The sequence below is a fragment of the Dryas octopetala genome, chromosome 9 (genome assembly GCF_963921425.1).
Source record: "Dryas octopetala chromosome 9, drDryOcto1.1, whole genome shotgun sequence".
In the NCBI taxonomy this organism is placed as follows: Eukaryota; Viridiplantae; Streptophyta; class Magnoliopsida; order Rosales; family Rosaceae; genus Dryas; species Dryas octopetala.
Window position 1 is genome coordinate 10628530 of NC_141374.1, and position 13864 is coordinate 10642393.

A 13864-nucleotide genomic window follows, 5' to 3' on the forward strand; every position below is an offset into this window, starting at 1 on the left:
TGTATCTCTCTCTTTGAAGGTTCAACCCATAATTATAGTTATGTTAGGACTAGGGAGGGAAACATTCATACAATTTGTGAGCTAATGCAAAATGTTATTTTTTTCTACAAATTTATTTGTACAAGTGATAAATGTAAACTACAAAAATATTTAATGAGAATAGAAATAACACGTGCATAAGAGGGAGAAATAGTACGGACCCACAGCCGTAATAAACCAGTGGAACTCACCGAGCAAGAGTAGTCCGGTCCAGTTCAACTTTTGCAAGAGTAGACCATAATGACGTCATCCGAGCAATGTAGGCAGTACGTCAGTAGTAATGCTCAGTGTATAGACAGCTGTAGGAATGACGTGAGAAACCGGTTGACAGCTAATCCGGCTCTTTTTTTGACAGCGAATCAGGCATTACCCACGGAAACACGAGGACAATGTGGACATTTGTGAAATCTTTGTGGGCTTTGGGCTTTAAAGAAACATTTTGGGCTAAACTGATCAAGAATCTGGGCCTCTATTAATTGAAATACTTGAAAAAAGCCTTAATTGAAATCTTCTTAATCTTACGTCCAATAACTATTAGCATTCTCTTCAAGAACCATATTATTCTCCATACATACCCAGTGCACGGCTCTTTGTATATCAATCCATTAGGAGTTCAACCAAATCATTACTAGAGGTGTAAAATGGGCGGGTTGGCATAAGTATGGCACCCGCACGAAAGAGGCTGAATTGAAGTTCTTAGGCCATCAGACACATGTATTGAAATGGATAAAAACTTACTTATTCCAGATATGATACCACATGATCGATATCCATATTCTCTTTCATTTGCTCGCTCTCTTCTCACTTTTTTTTTTTTTTTCTCTCTTTCGCTCATCTCTTGTCTTTATTTCTCTCTTCAAAAGATGTCACACCACTACAATATGAAGATAAGTAAATTTTTTTTCATTGAAATAATTAATTCTTTAGAATGAATTCAACATTCAAATGTATTTTTTCTTGTTTATCTCTCAATTTAAATTTATGAACACTTTTACCCAACCACATAATATGCAATGATGTGTAATAAAGATGTGCAATAATAGCCCACCAAAAAAAAAAGTACAATAACAATTCTGAAATTTTACTCTTAAGACTTTATCCTAGACCATAACATAGGGATGAAAGGTTAAAGATGAGAATCAATTCAGTTGAATAAATTTAATGATCATATATACATGTCTAAGATCATGATAACTAACAAATCAATCAAATGAACATATTATTATTAATGATTGTGATTATTAATTAAGGAGACCTCCTTCGTGGACCACTACTTTTGCTGTGCTTGAGGGATTGATGAGGAGTTGAGGACCACTCAGTCGACGTCTCAGTTGACAATTCTTTTTTTTCTTTTTTTTGGTCGAACTCAGTTGACAATTCTCTCCTCACATGTATTGCGATCGGGTTGTTTTTTGTTTTTTGTTTTTTTTTTTTCAATTTAATTAGAAGCCAAAAGGAGATAAAATATTGTGACTGTTAATCACATTAAATGACATTGAACTCTTGTTCGGGTTTGTTCCCCTGAAAGTCTGAAACATATACGTTTTGGGGGAACAAACCAGCTATTGTCATTTTCTTGGTTAAATGTTTTTCATCTTCCTTTGTCATTTTCAAACTATTTTCAAATTCAGTTACCACCTATATCCTCAGAATTTTTTTAAAAGTTAATTTTCCATTTTTGTTTTGCAATACAATCTTGTAAAAATTGTTTTGTAAGGTAACGAATTGTTTGTGGGAAAATCCACATCGATCCGAACGGCCAATCACGGCTCGACACGTGGCTGGTCCATATCCACCTCGGAGCTGACTCTCAATGGTCAAACTTTGACCTCCACGTCATCACCACTTAGCACTGCCTCCGCTAGCCCGGACCGGATCCCCATGCCAGGTCCTCCATGCCCAGTCCGAGCCGAACCGATGATCTTCCAAAGGATTGAGTGTCCATCTTTCCACGGTCATCCTGGTTCGGCTCGGCTCGGCACCGAAGTGACCTCCTTTCGAGTTCTGACGTCAGCCAGTTAGAGCTCGGAGGGACCCTGGTCTCTATGTTCGGCTCGGTCCGGGATCCCATTCCCGATCCGATCACACATGGACTTCACGCATACGCAGAAAGAACATCTGTCCGGTTCGGCTCGGCCCCCCGCCGCCATTTCTAGGAAGATCACGCTGGGACGAACCGCCATACTTGAATGCATCTGACACAATCTTCTGACAGATAGAATATCCAGTCTGCATTCATGGCTGCTGGGCAGTTTGCCTGAACCTTCCAGCCTTGCATTTAATGGAGCATTCATTGCAGCATTGAATGCTGAGGGAGCAGGCAGCTAAGCATGCAACTGGGTCTGACCAGGTGCGTGGGTCTCTGGCAACCATTCATTCACATGCAGGTATCTTACTCATTAAGGTTTCATTTGCTTATATATATCAAGTCATATGTGCAAAAACCACACTACAAATCTACCTACAAAACACTTACACAAAAATTCCTACTCTCCCAAGAGCATACCCAACTTGCTGAGAATAACCCAGAACATTTGCCTTGTTCTTCCCATTCTCCCAAGTTCTTCTTTTGTTCTTCCTCATCCACCATCAAACACCATCACTGACTTCATCATCGGAGCGTGTTTGGCTGGTACCACACCGGTCCATCTCCCTTGATCTTGTTTCTCTTGCAGGAAGATCCCAATCAACATCCACATCAACATCCAGCAGGACTTTGGATCAGCCAAGTCATCATCTCTGCGTTGTTGCGTCTACCTTACGAGAATTCGCATCAACAGATTGGCGCCGTCTGTGGGAATTGACTTCAGCCGTTGTGTTCATCACCGCAAGCGCTAAGCTCTTCCTTCACGCGAGTCATCATGACTACCATCTTTCGGGACACCAGCTCTTCCTCAGGAACATCTCAGAATGATGAACAACATCAGCCTGAGACGCCTGAGAAAACGAGGGGAGCACAACTCCCCAGGACATCAAAGTCCAAAGGTCCCTCGAAAATCCGAGCTGCCCATAAACTCCTTAAGGAGAGCCGGCGACATCTAGCCGCAGAGAATGCACTCCTGAAGCAGAATAATGAGCTGCTTGCAAAACAGGCCGAGCTGGCCGGCGAACTTGCACGCCATCGTGCTCGGCTCGAGAACAGTGGGGGATCGGGCTTCCGATCGCGTCGGACCCGAATCGAGCAGGAGGTCCTTTCACTATCTCCTTCTCGGCAAAGCACTCCTGCCGAGCCGAACGACCAGACCGATCGGCAGGACTCGGATCACGTCTTCCCGGGCTTCGAGGACATGCCCCCGGCCGAACAGGCCGAGTGCCTGAACGCCCACCGTCTTCTTCAGCAAAAACAGGCGGCTTTCGGGAAGCGTGCCCCCAAGAATTCGAGCGGAGACCGTGCCGACCCGAATACAAACCGACGACCCCCGGCCCAATCAAGGATGGGGGCCAACAGTCCAGCCGGTTCGGCCGAAACCAGGGTCCCGATTGGGGATAGGCTCGGCCCCATTACCAGCCAGGATCCTTCCCCATCAGGAGCTCACTCAGGGAGACGATCGGTGAGCGACCGACTGGGATCGACTATGATCATGTCGGATCGACGACCGGTGAGCGAGAGGATCACTCGCCAGCCGGTGAGTGAGAGACTCGATAACCAGGCCGAATGCTCGAGGGAAAATGCGGCCGAGCCGACCCCGCCCGACGTGGAAAATCTTGTCCGGACTCTGGTCCAGGACCAAATCCGGAGCGTCCACGATCGGCTCGGCCACGTCGAGGTCTCCAGGGGGTACACCGGTAGGGCCGACCACGGAGAGGAACTCCCCCTCCCGTACACCAGCAGAATCCTGGATGCTGAGGTCTCCCGCGACACCAAACCCCCCAAGATGGATCAGTACGATGGGACCAAGGATCCCTACGACCATCTTGACAGCTTCAGATATGCCATGGAGGCCCGCCAGGCATCTGAAGCCACGAAGTGCAGAATCTTCCCTTCGACCTTGAAGGGCTCGGCTCGGGGATGGTTCCGAACTCTCCAACCGAACTCCATCAACTCCTTCTCCGACCTCCGAAGGGCCTTCCTGGCGAGATATCGGGTTGTATCCGAACGACTCTACAACTTGAACGATATGTCGCTCGTTAAGCAGCAGGAAGGGGAGAGCCTCAAGGCCTATCTGATCCGCTTCAACATCGAGTATACGAAGTGTGACGATTGCGACGATAGGTCAGCTAAGAACGCCCTCATGCAAGGTCTGCACGCCGGGGGACTCCGCTCCCACCTAATGAGGAATCCTCCCTCCACTTATGATGAGCTTTCTGCCGAAGCCACTAAGTGGGCGCGGGCTGAGGAGTGGGATGCTCAGGTGGAGGCCCTGAATCCCAGGCCGACCTCGGCCAAGAGGAAGGAGGGAGAGGTTTCAAGTCCCAAACCCCAGGTCCAATCCAAGAAGACCAGGACCGAGGAGCCACGCCAACTTTTGGGCAAGGGACCCAAATTTGTCCAGTACACGGAGTATACTCCCCTCAACGCTGGTCTGGAGACGATCTATTCCAAGATCAAAGACCAACTCCCGGCTGCCAGGGAGATCAAGGGACCACCCCCAGACAAAATCAAGGAGGGCGTCTTCTGCAAGTACCACTCCAATCACGGCCACGTCACGGGTGATTGCTACGCCCTCCGCGACGGAATTGAGACTCTTGCCCGGGCGGGTAAGATCAACCAATTCCTGGCCGGCGGGCCTAGGGTACCCAAGGCCGCGCTGAAGAAGCCCACCAACACCATCGAGGTCCAGGATGCTGCAATCGGATCGATCGGCGGAGGGCCAACCTTCGTGGGAAGCTCTAACCGATCCCAGAAAGAGTATGTCAGGCAAGCGGCTCAAGCTCACGAGTCCCTGTCGATCCAGGCAAGTCAGGCCAGCACTTCCAAAAGACAGCGGAAGGACTGGGCACCGATCACCTTTGAGCCGAACGAGGCGAATGAGATCATCTTCCCCCACTATGATCCGGTCGTCATAGTGGCTGAGGTGGCCGGAACAACCATCGCGCGCTCCTTCGTCGATGGAGGGAGTTCAGTCAACATCCTCTACCACTCTGCGTTCGCGCAGATGGGCATCGGCGAGGATAAGCTGGAGACCGACACACCTGCCTTGGTCGGGTTCGGGGGAGAAGTGGTTCAGCCCCTCGGACACATCTACCTTCCCCTTTCGCTCGGGAAGGGACCGATCAAGAAGACCTGCATGACGTACTTCATTGTCGTCAAGCGGCCGTCAGCCTACAACATCATTCTGGGCAGACCGGCTCTGGTCGACCTTGACTGCATCGTCCATTACGCCAACCTCCTCATCAAATGTCCGGTGGGCGACGACTGCATCGTCATTCAGGAAGACCAGTGCTCGGCTCGGTCTTGCTACGCCGCTTCGATCAAGCAGAAGGGTCAGCTGCCGAACTCACTGGAACTCGACTCCATCGCTGATTCGGGCAGGTGGCCAAGGGCGGAGACATTCGATTTCACTTCCGAGCCGAACCCAGAATCTCGGCCCCTTCCCGCCGAGGCCTGGGAGGAAGTGCCGATCTCGGCCGAGACACCGGATCGGCTCGTCCGAGTGGGGACTCAGATCAGCCCCGAGCAACGTTCTGCCATCATTGACTTCCTCCGTGCCAATGCGGAAGTGTTCGCCTGGTCTTACGATGACATGCCAGGCATATCGTCTGACGTGATCACCCACAGGCTGAACACCGACCCGGGATGCAAACCGGTCCGTCAGAAGAGGAGGTCATACGATCCGGCCCGATACGCCGCCATGGCTGAAGAGGTAACCAAGTTGCAAAACAACGGGTTCATCCGGGAGGTCAATTATCCCGACTGGCTTGCCAACGTGGTCATGGTGAAGAAGAACAACGGAAAGTGGAGGATGTGCGTGGACTTCACCGATCTGAACCGGGCTTGTCCCAAGGACAGCTTTCCCTTGCCCCGGATAGATCAGCTCGTCGATGCAACAGCTGGACATCAGCTCCTCAGCTTCATGGACGCCTATTCTGGGTATAACCAGATCCTCATGCACAAGTCCGACCAGGAAGGCACATCCTTCATAACGGACCGCGGCATGTACTGCTACAAGGTCATGCCCTTCGGCCTCAAAAACGCCGGAGCCACCTACCAAAGGCTGGTCAACCACATGTTCAGATCTTCCATCGGCAAATCCGTAGAGGTTTACGTGGATGACATGTTGGTCAAAAGCATCAAGGCGGACGATCACGTCAGGGACCTCTCAGACATGTTCGGAGTGCTGAAGGAATATCAGATGCGGCTGAACCCAGCCAAATGTGTCTTTGGGGTTCGGTCAGGAAAGTTCCTTGGCTACCTGGTCAGCCAACGGGGGATCGAGGCCAATCCAGAGAAGATCCAGACCTTGATCAACATGAAGTCCTCAAGGACACGTAAGGAAATCCAGAGTCTGACTGGAAGAGTTGCCGCCCTGAACCGGTTTATCTCAAAATCCACTGACCGATGCCTCCCCTTCTTCAAGGCCTTAAGGAGAGCAGGGAAGGGCATAGAATGGACCCCCCAATGCGAGCAGGCCTTTCAAAATCTGAAAAGGCACATGGGGGAACCTCCCATCTTATCCAAACCAGAGGAAGGTGAAGAACTTTTTCTCTACCTCTCTGTTTCTGACTCGGCTCTCAGCTCAGTTCTAGTAAGAGAAGTCGGCGGTGTACAACACCCCGTCTTCTATACGAGCCGAGCCCTCGCCGATGCCGAGACCAGATATCCTAAATTCGAGAAGATGGCTCTCGCCCTGGTCAGCTCGGCTCGGAAATTGAGACCCTACTTCCAGGCTCATTCAATCGTCGTCTTAACGGATCAACCGCTCAGACAAATCCTGGCAAAACCCGAGACCTCGGGTCGGCTCATCAAATGGTCAGTCGAGCTCGGCGAGTTTGACATCATCTACCGTCCCAGGACGGCAATCAAAGGTCAGGCCATGTCGGACTTCATCTGTGAGTCGACCACCTCGACGGAGGACCCACCGCGCACCGACGCTATGCCAGCGGCGTCTGATCCGAACACAAACGGCGATCGCAGCCAGGTTGACCTCCTCACCTAGACCCTCTATGTGGACGGATCTTCCAACACCATGGGAAGTGGAGCCGGGCTTGTTCTGATCTCCCCAGAACAAGTTGTGATGGAGTATGCCCTTCGCTTCAGATTTCAAGCATCCAACAATGAAGCAGAGTATGAGGCTCTCATCGCCGGACTCAGACTGGCAAAGGAGCTCGGCGCAACCAAACTGAACATCTTCAGCGACTCCCAACTCATCGTCAATCAGATATTGGGAGAGTATGAGACTCGAGAACCTAGCATGACTGCCTATCTCGAGAAGACTCGTCTGCTGCTTGGGAACTTCCATGAGTACAAAATATCCCAAATCCCAAGGGCAGAGAACTGCCGAGCCGACGCCTTGGCCCGCCTGGCTTCGGCCACAGACACCGGATCCGCTAGGCACGTTCCAGTTGAAATCCTGGACAGACCTAGCACCGCCGAAAACGAAGTCACCGTCATGCAGACCGAAGCCGAGCCGAACTGGATGACGCCGATCATCAACTACTTGGTCTCCGGGATCCTTCCCCCAGAGAGGGACAAGGCACGTCTCATCAAGACGAGGTCGGCTCGGTTCAGCATGATCAACGGTCAGCTCTACAGAAGGAGTTTCTCCCTGCCCTACTTGCGGTGCGTCAGTCCCCAAGAAGGTCAGGATGTGCTGAGAGAAATCCACGAGGGGATATGCGGAAACCACTCTGGAGGAAGAGCCCTTGCCTACAAGACGATCAGACAGGGTTACTTCTGGCCAACGCTGAACAAAGACGCAGATCATCTCTCTCGCGCTTGTCTCAGATGCCAGCAATTTGCCGCGGTCCCCCATCAACCTCCCCAGGTTCTGACCTCCATATCCAATCCTTGGCCGTTCGCGCAATGGGGACTCGATCTGATCGGTCCTATGCCGAAGGCGAAAGGGCAAGTCACTATGGCCGTAGTAGCAGTCGACTACTTCACCAAATGGGCCGAGGCCGAGCCCCTAACCACAACCACAGCCGAACGAATGGAGACCTTCGTCTGGAAGAACATCATTTGCCGGTTCGGCATGCCGCACACCATCATTGCGGACAATGGCAAACAGTTCGACTGCAAGAAGTTCAGGAGTTTTTGTTCACGTCTGAACATCAACTTGCGCTTCACCGCGCCTTACCATCCGCAGTCAAACGGACAGGTCGAGGCCATCAACAAGATCATCAAGAAGACCCTCAAGACTAAGCTTGATAATGCTAAGGGGAATTGGCCTGAACTCTTGCCAGAGGTGCTTTGGTCTTATCGAACTTCCTATCGCAACTCGACGAAGGAAACACCCTATGCATTGGCGTTCGGAACTGACGCCATCGTCCCGGTCGAAATGGGGACTCCTTCATTCCGGACCGGCACATACAATCCCGAGACCAATGACACCGGACTTCGGCTCGGCCTGGACATGATCGAGGAGAGGCGAACCGACGCAAATCTCTGCCGAGCCGCTTACCAGCAGAGGGTAGCCAAATACTACAATCAGAGGGTCAGACCCAGAAGCTTCAGATTGGGCAGTCTCGTCATGAAGAAGAATCCCCTTGCCATCAAGGAGAGTTCGTTCGATCCGAACTGGACCGGACCATACAGAATCACAGGCATAGTCAAGCCTGGCACTTACAACTTGGCCACTCTGGCTGGGAAGCCTCTCAAGCATAGCTGGAACGCTGAACACTTGAAGACTTATTACCAGTAAAATGTAGTTAGGATCGGGGACTGTCCGACCTAACACCCATTCCAATCAATGAAGAGATGAACACATTTTGACTCATTTCTTCTTATTTTTCGAAGCGAACACTGGGGACTCTACTCCTATACACTTTCAACAAAGAGGAAAGATCTAAGTGTTCCCTCCGAAAAAATAACAAACCCATGTGCCGAGCCGAAGTGCCATTTTCGGCCCGATGCTCGGCATATTACAGACTCATCAGGTCTATAAACTCATGTGTCGAGTGGGCGCGCCATTTTCGGCCCGATGCTCGGCATATTACAGACTCATCAGGTCTATAAACTCATGTGTCGAGTGGGCGCGCCATTTTCGGCCCGATGCTCGGCATATTACAGACTCATCAGGTCTATAAACTCATGTGTCGAGCGAGCGCGCCATTTCCGGCCCGATGCTCGGCATATTACAGACTCATCAGGTCTATAAACTCCCGTGCCGAGCTAGCGCGCCACTTTCGGCCCAATGCTCGGCATGGTACAGACTTATCAGGTCTATAAAAATCCCTGTCTGAGCCGAAGTGACTTCCTACAGTCCTAACGTTCAACAGGATATTTCTAAAAGAAAAATATACACTCCAATCGAAACTTTCATCGTGCATGCCGAGCCGATCTGAAAGTAGGTTTGAATATTTTTCTCAAAAAACTGCATTCCTAAATATCTCAATGGGTATGCCGAGCCCGTCCGAGGTGACTGGTTTTTTTTAAATTTTTACTTATCTTGGTTATGCTTATCAAGCTGATCCGAAGACAAGTTCTAATTTATCATTACCATTCATTTTCATTGCGATCGGCATGCCGAGCCGATCTCAAAATGCCTTGGTTTTTATTATGTCTTTCACTTTTATCATTTTCTTGTCCATGTGTTATTAGTTTTGTCTTTTAGCTTAATTTCCGAGCCGAACTGACAACAGCAACTTGTATCATAAAAAGAAAATACTGATAAAATTAAACAAGATAAATCCAAATACAATCTGTTCCAACATTAGTCAAACCCGAGCCACACCTCGGCTCGGGGAGAAAAATAAAAACATAACATTCCAATTAAACAAAATAAGCAATCATGCAGATCGCTCGGCAGGCCCCTCCTGGATCGGCTCGATGGACTCCTCGGGCGTCTCCTCACCGAGCTGCACCACCTCAACCCCGCCGATCTGCATCTCAGTGTTGGGATCGGATTCGGGGGCCGGGGGGATCGGGGTCGGCTCATACGCGGGCAGTGGAGGATCTTCCGGAGTCGGCTCGGCTTCAGCAGGGACTTGGCGATCGGGAGGAGGAAGCTCGTCCTGGTGACTCCCCTGGGTATCCTCCCCCTCGTCATCGGACTCGCCAAGGAATGAGACATCCCAGTCCGGCCTCTTCGACTTGATCTCGTCCAGAAGCTCCTTATACCCCTCGAAGTGGGCATCGGCAAGTGCCTGGGCGCTCGGCATTTCAGCTCGACGTCGGAGTTCGGCATTTTCGACCCTCCGTTCGGCCGCCTCGACGTCTCGCTGGAGATCGCCGACATAGTGCCTCAAGTCAGCCACATTTTGCTCCGAGGACGCAAGCTCCTTGCCGAGCCGAGCGACCTCCTCCTCCTTCCTGGCCAGCCTGGACTGCAGACCCTCCGACCGTTCGCGCTCGGCATTGACCGTTCGCTCGGCCTCGGCCAGCTTCTCTTTTAGCTCCAGGATTCGTGCCCGAAACCTCTCCAGTTTCGCATTGGCATCGACGGCGGCCTTAGCAGCTTCGAACTGCCTCATGGCGAGCTGCAAGAGAAACAAATCTGTTACTAATCCGAACCGAGCGGATAGACAAAATCCGAAGTAAAAAAGACTTACCATCATGGCCTGGCGGGATGTGATCAGAGCCTGGTGGCTGAAGCCCGGCTCGCCATGACCGGTCCACAGCCCCTCCTGCGCCTTCGGCGTCATCACACGCTTAAGGCCCGTGACGAACGGCTCGAGGCAAGGGTCTACCTCCACCGCCTTCAGGGGCCCCGATCCGGACGCCTCGGCACCAGAACCGCTGGGCCCGGCCCGAGCTCTCTTCTCCACCGGGGCCTCGGCCTGGGAAGCTTTCCTCTTCTCTGCCTGCCGAGTCGGTCTCGGCGCAGGAGATCTAGGCTGAGCTGCCGCTGGGGCAGGAGCCTGGACCGGCTCGGCAGGGGCCCGCCCCGCGGCCCTCCTCTGGACGCTCCGAGCAGCCTTCCTCCTCAGGCGAGCCTCCAGTTCGGTGGGCGCCATTCCCCTTTCTGCCCTAGGATTCCACCTGGGTACAAACGAGGAGATCCCGCTCTGTCTGATCTGGGTTTCCCCGAGCAGAAACTTGGTTGACAAGTACTCTGCTGGTGAGTCCCTGATCGCGGCGATCTGGTCCTTGAGCTCACCTCGGAGTTTATACTTGCCCCAGCTGACTGCAAAGACGAAGCCAAAAAGAGTTAGACAAAAAAAAAAAAAAATGCAATTATTACAAGACGTAAGCAAATTGTCCTCGGATCGGCCCCAAACTCCCAATGCCCACCTGGAATCCTAAAGGCTCTGGGAACCCGAGCCGAAGTCATTCTGTTCGGATCGGCGAACTCCCAATCCCCAGAGACAAAGAAGTATCTTTTCTTCCATGTCTTCTGGGAAGAGGGATTCCCACCGAAGAGTGGCCCCGAGTACGCCTGAAGGTTGTAGAATCCGAGCTCGCTCTGCTTCGACCTCAGCGCGTAATTACAGAATAGGATATCCTTGTGTGGCACACACTTGTGCACTTTGTGCCACAAGATATGCATAGACAAGATGATCCTGTATACGTTCGGGTTCAGCTGGTGTGGCGCCGCGCCGATCGTGGCGAGCCAATCCTGCAGGAAGGCGTGCAGGGGAAGCCGAACCCCATTCTCAAACATCTCCGGGTACATGGTCACCCATCCTATCGGGGGTCGGCTCGGCTTCTCCCCCTCGACCGGCAACCTCATCAACACGGAGTCGGGAACTGAGTACCTGTCCCTCAAATCCCGGAGATGGTACTCGGTCATCTCATTGGGGATCTGATCGGCCTTCCACGCCAATTCCTCGTAGAAGTCCGGGTCGATCGGACTCCCCGTCACCCCCTGGGCCGAGGTCGACGCCTCGTGACCCCTGTCCCTCTCATCCGAGCCTGGAGTGAGTCTGCTCGGGATGATAGCGATCGGCTCGACGTCAAGAGGTTCTTCGTCACCTCCTTCGGCCGTGCCTTGTTCCCAGTCGGAACTCAATATCTCGGGGTTTTCCCGATCCCCCCGGGCTCGGCGCTCTCCACCTGGATTGCGATTCAATGCCGAGCCGGCCTCGTCCAATTCTTCGGACAAACCGTCCCAACTCGCCTCACCTGCAGGTGGGTTTCGGCTCGGCTCGGCCTCACCCGCCGACGGGCTTCGGCTCATCTCGGCCTCACTGTCCCCTTCAAAGGCTTCTCCCGAGCCGAGCCGGCCACTCGAGTCAGTCTCTGACATCACTAACAGTTTTTCTACTTTCTCTCTCTCACTTTATGGATCAAAAAGCTCTTTTTCTCAAGAACACACCCAGAAAACCCGAAAAACACAAAAACTCAAAAGTGGACAGAATCACTTACTGGTTTTGTCCGGCCAAATCCCTCCGCCCCAAACACCCTCGGAATCACCTCGCCTATCGCCGTACCCGGTCGATGTTGGGATCGGACTACCACTCGAACGGCGGTGAGAGAGAAGATTTCACGGTGAGAGAGAGAGTTTTGCAGGAGAGAGAGAGGGCTTCTGAAAAATATGAGAGGGAAGAGAGAGAGACTGCCTTTTATATCCCATGCAAATCTGATCTCAGCCCTTCATTTCTGGCGCTTCACATGCCAGATCTTGACACCTGTCAAGCATTCAAAAATGCCCATACCGAGGTGACCCTTACGTTCCCCCATGCAGAAATCAAACGTCCCTTCACCTGTCCCTGAGATATTTTTGACCAACCACAAGTCGTCTTGTGTTCGGGTCTTCGGGAACATGGACCTGTGGGGATCGGCTCGGATCAGGTAACACATTATCTTTGGAATTGTCCTTACACTTCAACTTCCAATCCACCACTGCCCGCTCGGATCGGAAGCTGGGGGACTCCTGTTTGTGGGAAAATCCACATCGATCCGAACGGCCAATCACGGCTCGACACGTGGCTGGTCCATATCCACCTCGGAGCTGACTCTCAATGGTCAAACTTTGACCTCCACGTCATCACCACTTAGCACTGCCTCTGCTAGCCCGGACCGGATCCCCATGCCAGGTCCTCCATGCCCAGTCCGAGCCGAACCGATGATCTTCCAAAGGATTGAGTGTCCATCTTTCCACGGTCATCCTGGTTCGGCTCGGCTCGGCACCGAAGTGACCTCCTTTCGAGTTCTGACGTCAGCCAGTTAGAGCTCGGAGGGACCCTGGTCTCTATGTTCGGCTCGGTCCGGGATCCCATTCCCGATCCGATCACACATGGACTTCACGCATACGCAGAAAGAACATCTGTCCGGTTCGGCTCGGCCCCCCGCCGCCATTTCCAGGAAGATCACGCTGGGACGAACCGCCATACTTGAATGCATCTGACACAATCTTCTGACAGATAGAATATCCAGTCTGCATTCATGGCTGCTGGGCAGTTTGCCTGAACCTTCCAGCCTTGCATTTAATGGAGCATTCATTGCAGCATTGAATGCTGAGGGAGCAGGCAGCTGAGCATGCAACTGGGTCTGACCAGGTGCGTGGGTCTCTGGCAACCATTCATTCACATGCAGGTATCTTACTCATTAAGGTTTCATTTGCTTATATATATCAAGTCATATGTGCAAAAACCACACTACAAATCTACCTACAAAACACTTACACAAAAATTCCTACTCTCCCAAGAGCATACCCAACTTGCTGAGAATAACCCAGAACATTTGCCTTGTTCTTCCCATTCTCCCAAGTTCTTCTTTTGTTCTTCCTCATCCACCATCAAACACCATCACTGACTTCATCATCGGAGCGTGTTTGGCTGGTAC